Source organism: Ambystoma mexicanum, chromosome 6p (assembly GCF_040938575.1).
Source record: "Ambystoma mexicanum isolate Mex_15411 chromosome 6p, UKY_AmexF1_1, whole genome shotgun sequence".
NCBI classification, from domain to species: Eukaryota; Metazoa; Chordata; class Amphibia; order Caudata; family Ambystomatidae; genus Ambystoma; species Ambystoma mexicanum.
The window spans coordinates 1,258,948,591-1,258,962,306 of record NC_090935.1 but is presented as its reverse complement, the minus strand read 5'-3'; positions in this window follow the sequence as shown (position 1 = coordinate 1,258,962,306).

Sequence of the window (13,716 nt, the reverse complement as noted above, 5' to 3'; positions counted from 1 at the left end):
ATCTAACCAAATCACTACAACACAAGGGCACCAGTAGCCACAGCTAGGCTGAAAAATTCTTATCTATAACCTCCATTACAGCCCTGCCCACTAAACTTCGGAACTCGATCCCGAGGCGATTTGGAACACTGGAGGAACAACTGTTATTCTGGAAATTCGAATAAAACATGGCTATTCCCTAGGCTGCAAGAACAGAATGTAGTTAATTTTGTTTCCCCGTCCAGAGTTTATTACAAATATCAGAGTATACTGAAGAATTGTCCAGAGGACATTTTTATTTTTCAAAGTATCAATATTTATTTACTGTGATACATTATTTATGCACAAAGAATTTATCATAAACTATTCCACACATTACATTTCATGAGTGTTATAGGAGAGCATAAAACAACATACCAGGCCCTAGGTGGCCAAACACTTACAACATTCACAAAATCTCATTCGTTCATTTAGAACTCACAAATGACAACCATTCATCCAAAAATCAATAAAAGTGAATTCTAAAATTGATTCAATATTTATGCAGTGAAACCCACTAATTATCCTACATAATCTTACTATTTCCTCCACATAGAATGTGTCTAAACACAATAATTGTACAAAATGTGATCTATTTGACAGGGTGGATCTAGTCAACAAAATCTAGCTGATCACATCCCCGAATATTCTTCTCAACTTCTTTTGACGTTTAATAACAATTGGAACAACGTCTTCATCAGGAAAAACAATTGATGCAATACATAAACTGGAAAAAATGGAAAAGTACACAAGATTATTGCACTGTCCCTTGACCCCATTCACCAATACTGTCTAGCCCATCCTTGCAGCATTCAATTATTTACAACAAAGTTAACATAATGTTATATTTAAATTGGAAAGAAACACAAAATAGAAGTGAATCACAGAGTGTTCCTAATGTTCCAGGGTGAGGGTTTGTGAGGCCCAGAAAACGGAAAAAGACTGAGTCCCAAGGTGAAGCCAAACCTCCACCATTGCCGAAGCAGAGAACAACGCCATTTTAGAATACACCCTCAAAGTAAACTGGTGTCGAGAAGGAAGAAAGAAATCAAGAAGAAAAGAAATCACCCTGCACTAACCTGACCAGTTTGGTCATGTGCTCTCAACACGCATAATCGTAGGCGCCACCTGGGTTCAGTACAAGGAATGTCTGAGTCTGAAAAAACATTTGTATTGCTTACTATTACCAGAACTGTAAGTCTGAATATTTCCTAGTAAAAGTGATTAAGTAAAGGTTGAACATATTGATGTGCTACCATAAATAATCACCCCAAACCAAAGACAATTTTATTTGAATGATGGAACAAGATTAGGCACTGCAGGCGTGACAGAAGGAAACTTGATTATTTTGTATATCCAACCGTCAATTCAAGAAGTCTGTATGAGAGCAAAGCAATGTGTTAGTGACTAAGTAGTGATTCCAAGAAATAGTATTAGCTGTTATTAATTCGGGATGTAAATGCAGAATAACTGTATCCGTATAATTATCTTATTGATAAATATTTATTTAGTCTATGATTGGCATGTAGGCACAGAATTTATCAGTAGTGACCCCTAACAATTAGTAGAGAATTCTCAGTGATTTTCCCAAGCTACAACCGTAGCTACGGCTTGCTAATCTTGTTTAAAATTGTCAAGGCCAGTACTCATATTGGTCAATAACGGACACAATAATCGGTCAACGAGAAAGATATATGCAAGAAATCTATCGTTGTTGCCGCACATGAGCGAGCCCAATTTCCCGCCAAAGCATCCACTTACTATTGAAACGCTGCTCTCTATCGCTGCAGTCCATGGCACCATCCACTGCCGTCTACCGCCGTGCACGAATAAACATCCTTCCGGGTATTACTTTTACTGCACATACGCGTAGGTTATACGTGCAGGCGTGGGAGCGTAACCTCCCTCAGTGCCGCCTCTCGAGCCTCCGTCTGGGGGCGTATCCACTTTTATGCAGATTGATGGCACAATTACCATCATAATAAGGCTTTGAGGACACATCTGTGTGCAAGTTGAACCAACTTATCATTTGTGTTCCTATAGCCCACGTTACGGCCCTCATCTAGGGGATGTCTCAAGGCAATTACAAATATATGCTGGGAACTCATTACGAATTGTTCAAAAATAATAATGGCCCTATTACACAATGTGTATGAGGAACCACATACATTATACAACCGGACAATTTATTATGCACATAAATTTGTGCTGTAAGAAAGAAGGTAAGCAATGAATGCATGATGCATGGTAGGGGGGGTAACTAAACCCGCTGTAACAAAAGTACAGCCGATGTTAATAATCATTTTGTCAAAAAAGCGCCGATGGCTGACATGATCTGTGAAAATATAATGCATATTGCATCAAAGTATATAATTCATCAGATACAAATGCGATCTCCTATAATGTTGGAAAGATATGTCAGTCAATCAGAGATATACCGTTTAACATGAATTAAACTCCCAAGATTCCAATGTGTTAAGCCCCCTGTCTAATGTTTTAAGATTAAAGATCCACAATTGTTCCTTATATGTCATCTTATTACTGGTTTGAGCAAGTCCACTGGTGACAATTTTCTCCACACAGAACCATGATAGTTCTTCCACAATATGGCCCTTCTCCACAAAATGGAGAACCATGGGTGCATTCAAATTGCGAGTTCTGATTTTGGAGTGATGCTCATTAATGCGAACATGAACCTCTCTTGAGGTTTTACCTATATAGAACATTGTACAAGGACATTGGACAGCATACACCACATTTTTGCTTTTACAGGTTGTAAAGGTTCATAAGTCCCAAGTTTTTCCTTCACACAAGAAGGTGGTCATTTTCTTCGAGTATTTTCAGGCTACACATGATGTGCACAGATAATGGCCTACTACTGGGTTCAAATTCGTGTCTCTGATGGATTTACACTTGGGCGGGAGTCAACTTGCGCACCTAAGGTTCTGTCTCAAATGTTTACCTTTCTTAAAAGCAAACAATGGCTTTTGGAACTTTATTCCTGTTGAATTCAAAATTCTCCAGTTTTTTAAAGTAATTCCTTTAATAGCATTGCTGTGCTGGCAAAAGGTCGAGACAAAAACCAGTTGGTCTTGATCAGAAGTCCTGGTCTGAGGACTAAGGAGCGCTTCACGGTTCATGTATCGTACTCGCTTTCTGGAATGTTTAACTAGTTTTTCAGGGTAACCTCGTTCAATAAGTCTGGTCTCCATGACATCTGCATGTTTGTTGAAGTTCATGATGTTAGAACAATTGCGCCGTAGCCGTAAGAACATCCCATATGGGAGGTTCAGTAACAAGCTTTTGGGGTGTTGGCTGGCAAATTGCAGTGTGGTATTTCTTTGAGTTGGTTTCCTGAATAGCTCTAACTGCAGGACACCCGATTCATTGTAAATGGATAAATCCAAAAATGAAATTCTCGTAATGGAAAATTCAAAAGTGAAATGTATATTGTGGTCCACCTGATTTAGCCAATCCACAAACAAAAGCAGTGTGTCAGCATTGCCTTCCCAAAACAATAGGATGTCATCTATATATCTTTGATATAGCTTGACCTGTTTAACAAATGGATTGCTGTCGTGCAAGACCTTATTCTCTTTAAACAGGGCCATAAAAATAATGGCCAGGTTGGGGCAAAAGTACAGCCCATCGCAGTTCCCTTGCTTTGTAAGAAAAAAGTTTCTTTAAACTTAAAGCAACTATTGGCAAGGACTAATTCCGCTGCCTGGCTCAGAAACTCAGTTGGAACATTATGTGGTAAGGGGCGTATATCCAACATAACTTGTAGGCTGTGAACCGCTTTGTCCTGTGGAATGTTAGTATAAAGTGCTTCAATGTCAAGTGTGACAAGAATTTGCTTAGTTGCATCAAACTCAAGACCCTCCAACAAATTGATTACATCTCTGGAATCCAATAGGAATATTGGTGTGGCCATAGCCAAAGGTTTAATGAAAAAATCAATATATTTTGACAATGGCTCTAAAATAGAGCCGTACCCTGATACATTCGGGCATCCTGGTGGCTGGCAGATGTTTTTATGAATTTTGGGAATTATATAAAACAAGAGAGTACGTTCTTCTGAGTAATTGATGTATTCAAACTCTTTGTTGGAAAGATAACCTTCCTGAAGGGCTCTTTCACTTAACTCCAATATTATTTTCTTTATCATCCATGTAGGATCACTAGTTATTTTCAAATACTGACCTGGAATGTCCAACAGTCTTTGTACTTCTTGGTCATTTGAATTGGCGCCCCAAACCACAATGCCCCCGTCTTTATCGGCAGCTTTGATAACTATTGACAGGTCCTGAGGCAAGGTATCTATGGCATGAAATTCGACAGACTAAGATTGGGTCTACCACTATTCCTTGAGAATTGAATCGATTTTTCCAAATCTTTGAGTACAATTTTTTCAAATGTCACTAGTTGAAATAGAATATCTGATGTACTGGGAATGAAAGAGGATGGCTTAGCCAAGCCATATATATTACTTTCTGTAGGGCTACCTTTATCTGAAAAGTAAGCCTTCAATCTGACTTTTCTCAAAAAGTTTTTTACCTCACTAGTAAAAGTCATCGCACTAGGGGTTTGTGTGGGAACAAAAGAGAGGCCCCGTTTTAAAATGGACAACTCAGGTTCTGTGAGCACCTGTGATGATAAATTAAAGACGGGTAATGATTCGTTTACCAAAGGTACGCCCAATTCCGTGTTTGAAAGTGTTGGTGGCTTAACCCTTGTTACAAATATCAGACATGCCCAAACACCAGATACACCAGGACCAGAACCTGCAAGAGTCACCTTTGCTCCAATATAACATTCTACCAGTGCTCAGCCTGAGCCTCCCAGCTTGGCAAATAGCCACACACATGGACTCCCCTCACCCACCTTCGCCACATCCTTCTACTTTCCACCTGACCAGCCACATATACACCCTGGAGTTGAACATCCAAGAACACACGCCTGTCCCGTTGGCTCACGGAAGGCATTAATCATTAGCAGTGTAACATACATGGTAACTATATTTTGGTCTTCTCTGAGGCAAAACACAAGTCATGCGTCCCAACACAACTCACTCAGAAAAGGGGTATTTACGATCTGCACGTACCAATGCGTCAGGTTTCACATGATGACTCTCCCTCTCCCCCCTCTAACCAAAGCCATTCCTCTATCTTACAACAATGACACAGTGACAAGATGCCTCCAAAATGACAAAGGGGGTCATTCTGAGTTGGGCGGTAGCCATGGTGCTATTAGCACCATGGCTGCCTCCCATACCGGGTCCGGTCTAGTTCAATGGGGACTTACCGGGTCATTCCTACCCTGGAGGACCCGGTAAGTCCCCATTCAACCAACCATTCCCATTTGAGCCCCCATAGGGCTCAATGGGAAATGGGAAGGTGCTAAGAACGGGCCCGCGAATAGCAGGCCCGTCATTAGCGCCCTGGTCCCTTAGCGGGACCCGTAAAGGACGTGTGGTCAGACCACACGTCCTTTACGGTTCCCGCTAAGGGACCTTGGAATTGGGCGGTAAGGGATTACCCGCACCGGTCTCCTTACCGGTGCCCGGTATCCCTTACCGCCCAACTCAGAATGACCCCCAAAGTGTCCATATACAAGACCTATTTTCGCTGCGTTACATTACATGGTACTGTCACACTTCGGAATGTAGGGCTCCAAGGTGCATGTAAGGACCATAATGGGTATGTTATAAGATGTCAGTAAGAGGCCATATATACTACTGTACTGGCCAGTGGCCTAAGTTGATTCTGCACAGCGTACCCATTGTCTCATCATAATCCAACCCATTGCATAGCAATAGGGTACCCTAGTTCAAATATGGTTGGAGACGGCTTTAGTAATTATTTCTCAATTTTTAATAGAAATCTTTTTGTTACATCTGTGATGTCACATCCTTTGATGTCATTCAGGATAAAGGTCACCTGCCACTACTTCCTGTAATGTCATTGAGTACGTGATGGAACTTCCCCAGTCCTCGGATTTTTGGTGAATTGACATCTCTGCTAACTCTTGCTGGCTTTTTCCCATGTGTCGCTGCTCACAGACCCTTCCTGTATCCAAAGAATGAACAACAAACAGGAAGTATATCATTCAGGTACTTTAAAATAATAATGATAATAATAATAATTATTATTATTGTTATTATTGTTATTATTAATATTACTAGCTTGCATCAATATCTTCCATTGTTTGAATTTGATGGTGCTGATGCAAAGAAATACATGCCTATTGTCTGGACAGGTTTGACCTAATTCGTTCCATGGAAGCCTAGTGGCTCAAACTGAATCAAGCCCCATATTGGTTGAAAAGAGCATTTTGCTGTTCAGCTCGAATTCTCTGGTCTGAAATCTGTACATTGGCCCAACTGCATTGAACCAATGTTGTAATGATACAAAACATGATTCGATTTCAGCACTTTATGTCAGATCATCCCAAGATTTTACCAGGCTTATCTGAGTTAGGACTTCCATGGAAGTTGTGTTCCACTGTTTTGCTTTTATCAGGGAGAATCAGTGTTAGCAGGGGGCAGTAGCACCTGGAGCGTATCAAGAGCTGGACAGGATTACCATAACAACTGATTTCGGGCCCAAATATCTAGACAGACTTAAAGAATATGGAAAAGTAGGGAAATCTAGCAAGCATAATAAATTGCAGCCCACTCACTCTCCAATACATTTCCAATTACACAAAAGCTTTATACCGCAATATGTCCTACTTGGCAAATAGTAAAAACCTATCGGCCGAGGGATTGGTTAAGGGAACATATATACCTATATCTTATTTGGGTGTAGTAACATCATTGGCTGCCCCTTATCTGGTAGGCATGCCTTGAACTACCCTAACTACATATAATACAGATAATAGTAGAATAACAGCAGCAGATTGGCTTCTGCAAAAATGTATAGCCCATAACCACATAGGCCATCCTGATTGGTTGGCCCCCTCTTGCAACCTTGGACATTTGGCTCATTAGAAGTACGTAAGCAAAACCAAACCCAGGTGTAGACAACAACATCAGACAATTGTCCACTTGGCCAATTAGCCTTACCATCTTTCATCGGTTATGCCATAAGCCGAGGCCTTTTCTTTGTAGTCAACCTTGTTGACTGTTCTCTTCTCCAGAACTTTAAAGGGAGTGAAGGTACATTGCTATCTTCGTCTGGAGCATTATGAATAGACCTTGTTTTATGGTCTTGCACCACGTGTTAGGAGACCATGATTTGTCCATTTTGTCCTATTATTTAGTGCTCTTTAGTTCAATTATACTGGGTGCTATTACTCTCTTCGGCCTCTGTAGACTTGGTTGCTCCGTCTTACATATGCATTCTTCATTTTTAATTATCCAATACTTAGCACTCGCAAATGTTTACTCCTTTACCTAATCTAAGAGAAATATGCCTTACGCACATGGCTTATCATCTTTTGACTCCTTTTGTACTTTGCAGTTACTTCTCACTGTGGCATCCTGGATCCTAAGACAAACAAATATTCTTCATTCTTACACAAATTTGTATTTCAGTGCATGTCAGCTCTGCAGCCTTGGTCTCTGTCCTTGGGTTTTTTAGCTTACTATTATACGAAAGCCGACATCCATCTTCTCAACATGGCTGCTTTACCTGTGTAATATTTTCTACTGTAGCAAGCTTCTATAGTTCTTATCTACCTGAAGTTACTGCATCTATACATCTACTGTATCTCTTCTTACTTATCTTCTGAGTATATATGATTTCTTTGGATCCACACATTAATTTAGTTTGTTACTTCAGTCATATCTTCATTCTTTGAGTAGTCATATATCATTTCATTGCATCCTCATCTCTTCTCTTCATGACGTCACTTTACACCTATCAGACTTTAATTATAATTCTTCTATGTCTGGTGGTGTCTGCAGACTTCCTTCTACCACTTCAGTTCTAGGATACAGTCGGTACGGTTGTCGGAGCGCATACCGTCTTTCATATCTTCGATGCGGTATTGGGACAATAGCAGGTGTCATGCAAAGTCTTTACTTGCTGCTCTTCCAATGTTACAGAGGTGATGGGGTGGGCTCCATTGAGTGACGTGTGCTTCTGCTTCTGTACATTCCTCCATCTGATCGAATCCTCGACCACCTCCTCAATCCTCTTTACCCTTTCTTCACACTGGGGTGTCTTTGGAATCCATATCATTGTCATCCCCCTCAGGTTACCTGCATTATTTGTGTTCATCCACACTCCAGGTGATATGGCAACACTCCCCAGCTGGTTGGCAGAATACACAATTTCCCACATAGTTCTTATGGTCCTTGGGGTAATAAAACATTGTTCCTGGAGATGCCAGGAGACTTCCTTTCAGGTGCTCATGGGTGGTGCTTTGAGTCTATGTATGCTCATCAGTTACAGCATTCACATCAATCATTATCTTCATCCCAGTAGCTTTTTTGCCGTCATCTTGCACTGTTCTGTGATTATTCTTACAAGTCTGAATCCTAGCAACACCAAAACTAGTATTGCTCCCAGCAGTTTGAAGGCATTCACCATTTAGGTTGGAACTCATGTAAACAGGGAGGAAAAACAATCTTCATCTTCGGTCTCATCTACTTCTTCCACCATTTTCGTACGGAGGGACAACAGCATAGTTATTGCTTTGTCAGGGTTCCATTTTCTCCATCGTGAGCAGGTGGGTAAGTACAGCAAGAAGGCCCGATCTTGGCACAAACATCTCCTTCCATTGCTGTAATCAAGTCCAGGACATACCTATTCTGGAGGGTCATGAGCCCGATGGCCCTCAATTCTTCTCTAATCGCATTAAATCCATTTATTGTTGTGTTGATTGTCTGTAGCAGTTCCCATCTGCTGATTTGTAACCATTTGGCGTTTACTGCAGTTTTAATTACTTGCATGAATATGGATGTAAATATCACTGCCTTTCTACTGAACAAAGTGTGCTTATCTGGAATGTCATGGTAAGCTTATACTGATTTTGCTGAAAATAGTTCTCTTTCTTCTGTCGGATGAGGTTGAGTGACTTCTTCTTCCTCTGGTGTGCATCCATTTTCAGAAAGTTGGTGATGAGGCGATCACTTTGGGGAATCACCAATGCAGGAACATGTAGGATCACTGTAGAACATATTCCTCCCCAATTTATAGGTAGCTGCATATAAGCTTTAGATCCAAAGGACAAATAGTGGTCCATTAGCATGGAAATTCCTCCATTCATTTCTGGTATGTCAAATATTTACTAGCATCCTCTATTTTCTCCAACGGTGGTCAGTCCCCTGTTTCTGAAACAGTGTCACATTCTTCATTGATAGTATGGACATAGGTCCTGCTTCATTTTCAACCCATGTTAATAATTTTGCATACTAGGCCAATTCCTTTAGGCATTCATCATTCACCATTTGTACTACTTGCACCGGTGTTGTCATCAATAGGTGTGCACTGCATGCTAACATTCTGTCTTCGCATCCTGTACTGGTCGCAGCTTGTCCATATACCAATAGCTGAGGGCTCTGCCAGCACCAGGGCATTCCTAGTGCTTCCCATACATCCACACATCCCAATCTCTTTCATTCAACAGTCTTTATTTGTTCACCTGTCATAACACTGAATGAATATTGGAGCATTCTACTTTTCCTATCTAGGTATCTTTCCATTGTCGTCGTTTTTAAATAACCATCTTCATATGGAAACATTCTTTTCAACATTCACCATAGTGTTGCCCATTTTCCTTCAAATTGTCCTCTTGTGCATGCTGCTCAATGGCCGAGGCACTTTGCATCATGGATAGGTATTTCTCTTGCAATTATTGTTCTGTCGGTGCTCATGGCATCAGGGATGAGAGAACACATGTTGCAGTTCTCGACTGACGTCCTCCTCCCCACTTCCTTCATGTGCTGGTACCACATGTTATTCTTTAAATGGGCTGAATTATCAAGATATGAGTAAATATCCTCATTATCATCCCCAGCATCTCTCTTAAGTCAGATAATTTGTTTGGAAATATGAGGGAAAATATCACTTGTGCTTTTGTTAAGAATGGAAATAGGTGTCTCATTGCTTAATACTCCATCTGTATTATAAAACATAATTTGTCGAAATGTAACAAGCATGAGAAAGTAAAGAGAACACATTGTGCAAAATGTAACTACAAGAAGTATTGCAAGAATATCCATATGTGGAATTATGTCCTGTACAGTAGGTGGTCTTCTTGCTAGCAATGTGTATCTAATATAATGGAAGAGACCCATTCTCTTTAATTCAATCGTTCAGTTTCCGTCACTTTTATCAACCACAATTTTATAATAAAAATTGTAATATGATTGCAATGATGATTCTACAAATAATAGGGCTGTTTTTAGGATTTCTGAAAAATTTGACAAGATTGACGTGTCATCTTATTAAAGCTGGATAAGATCGAAGTAAGTATACGAAGACAGCATGCAGAAATGCATATAACATATCAGGCAACATAAAGTGTCATGTGCAATCTTCGTGTTCTTTGTTGTTTAACACATTGGGCCTCATTACGACCCTGGCGGAACGGGTTAAACGGCGCCGTAAAAGGCTGCGGTGCCGTTCAACCCGTTCTGCCACATTACAAGGTCCCCTCGCGGGACACGTTAAGCACGCCTGGGAAAACCAGGCGTGCATACCGGGTCCCGGGAGGGGAAGAGGGAGCAAACAACGGGCCATCTCGTAATGGCCCGTTGTTTACTCCCTCTCCCATTCCCATTCAGCCCTATGGGGGCTGAAATGAGAATGGGGATGAACCGTGTCCGTGTCCTCGAGTGAGGAATTACAGGGCCCTCCGAACTCGGAATGGTCCGGTAAGTCCTCATTCTGAGGACACGGACACGGATGCGGTTTAGCCGGCAGCCATGCCGCTAATAGCGGCATGGCTACCGGCATACCTCGTAATGAGGCCCATTGTCTCTTTAACCTGACTTGAATAGTTCTTTAAGTACTGCAAAGTCCATTTGCTTAGTTCCCTTCAAACATGGGAATAGTCCATAGTTGAAATTGTTTTTATTTCCTGTACTTTGATTTGGCTATTGGTAGCTGATCCCGTCTGCATGCAAGGAACGTCTTCTCTTGCTTCACGGTTTTGGGTGAAGGAAGGGTGAGGGTCTCACCTTTGTAGAGCTTTACGTCATTTAGGTGCAGCCAAGCACTCTTTCCTTTGAGTTTCACAGTAGTAGGAGTGACCCCCTCTACTAGGTACGGTCCCTCAAATCGGAGCTTATCCCAAGTGTGGATAAAGATTTTTACAAGTTCTTGGGCCCGTGGATTCAAACTAGGTGCTTTTAGAAAGTCAATAGGATCAACTGTTTGGCATTCTGCATCAATTTTCTTCGACCCTTCCCTCCGATTTTTGACCTGTTGAGGAATAAAAAATGCTAGCGGTCATATTTGTTAAATAATCATGCATCTCATCCCCTAATGTTTTCGCTACACAATGTCACGCTCTGAAACACTTGTGTATGAGCACGATATAAATAAAATATCATATCATATCATATCATGGGCATCAGTTCTTATTCGAGTGGGAGGAGCAAGGGGTACTCTCATGCAGCATTTAGTCACCAACTCATGAGGAGTTAGGTGGTGATCTGAGCCAGGCTAATTTCTTTGGGCAAACAAAACAAGGGGTAGGCAATGTAGCCATCCCTTCTTTAAATGTATTTGGAATTTAGCTATCCTTTCTTTAAGGAGTACATTTAGCATATCTCAAATACCATTCACCTGTGGCTGATAAGCAGTCGAAAACTTGTGCTTTATGCCTAAGAGAAGAGCTATCTGTTAGAACAATTCATTTACAAAATATGCCGCATTTAACAAGGTTTGAAATTCAGATTGGAGAAGCAGGTGTTAAAATGGGCTCCTCATTATCCTTTATTAACCAGTGACCTTGAGCTCCTACTGGAGAAAGAGGAGCCAGTACATAGCATTCCCCAAACCTTACTTCCACTTAAAATGCAAATATATAATTGTGTCCATTATTTATTACCCTTAAAGCTTTACAAGTTGTATAGAGGTGTCCAAATGTTTATTTAGAGAGTTTCCCAAACCCACACAGTTAAATGCATATAGTTGTGTTTGTTCAGCATCAGTTGTTCTGCGAAGGCAAAAGCAGCTCCTGGTAGTTGTTGGTGTCAAGTCAACCAGGTTCTACTAGGCTGCAAGCAGGAGCTAAATAGCTCCAAACTCCCCTCAATTTCAAACCCTGCATTATCAGATCACAGGACTTCGCACACACCCCATCTATGAAACAGCTCATGTATGAGAAACTTGGCAGTACATGTGGCATGGGGGTGCGTACATGGACCTGCCTCAATCATACGGAAAAGGGACATTCTACCAAACATGTATCTGTAGCCATACATTTTTGCAACAGATCCACATAATCTATATGTAGATGATGAAAAGGACTATTAGGTCTGGGTATTGCTCCTCTCACTGTTCGCAAGGTATGCCCTACTGTGAACCTCTGGCAAACAATGCAGTTCACAATAAACTGTGCAACATGTTCTAACACATTTGGTGAAAACAAGTCTTCTGCAATCATGGCAGCAAGATTCTCTCTGGTTGTATGCGCAGGATAGTGAAGCTGACCCAGCACAACTTTCAATAATGCAAGAGGCACAACTGGCTTTCCAGTGCTATCCTCTCTCCATAATGTCTCGGTGGTGGGGGACAAAGAACACCCCGGTCTGTTCCATAAATCCTGTTCTTCCTGTGATGCTTGGCCTTGCAGCTCAATTAACTATACAATGGATAACATATGAAAACCTTCCTTCAAAAAGCATACAACGTTCTAACATTTCCTTAACATCTTCTACTTGAAATTAGAAATATTTGGAAAATATATTGCTCTTTTGGCTTGAATGTGGCTTTGTTACCTCAAGAAATCATTTCTGCCCTTTTGGTTTGGGCTGCGCATTTCACCACGGTGATAGCCAATGGGTGGTTTAGTACCTTAATAAGCTTGTCCAATAGAGACACATGTTACACTGGTGTGCGTCTGCGTGGAGGAAGCCCCACCTTTTCCAACGTGACAACCCTGCATGAACGGTTGATGTCACATTGGCAGAGTTAGAGTACACTGTCACTTCCTCATCCTCATATTTCTGGAGTGCAGCGATAAGTGCCACTCATTTTTCAGCCTGTGCTAAGCAATGTGAAGGCAACCTTGCACTTATCACTACTTCAGATTCACCATCACAGTTTAACTTCATTACTGCTGATCCCGTATATCTTTTTCCTGTTGCTTGATACATTTTTGAAGAGCCGTCAATGAATAGAATCGCCCCCCCCTCTGAGAGCATTTCCTCTAACATGGGGAATACTGTCAACTGGCCCTCATTACGACCCTGGCGGAAATCGCGGTGCAAAATGCACCATGGAGCACGGCGGAAAGCTGCCGATAGCGCCATGGGGGTTGGCGGATTTACCGCCCCATTCCGACCTTGGCGGGGCGGTAAATCCCCATTCCCCATTTTACCCTTCCCCATTCCCATTTTTGCCCCATAGGGTATAATGGGAGTGGGGAAGGCGTTAATTACGCCACCGTAAAATACGGTGGCGTAATTAACAACAAGGTCCCGTAGCGCCATGGATTTCTCCGCCCGGAAAAACCAGGCGGAAAACGCTCCATGGCGCTACGGGAACTCGTAGTAGGGCGGACGGGTCCGCCGCGAAT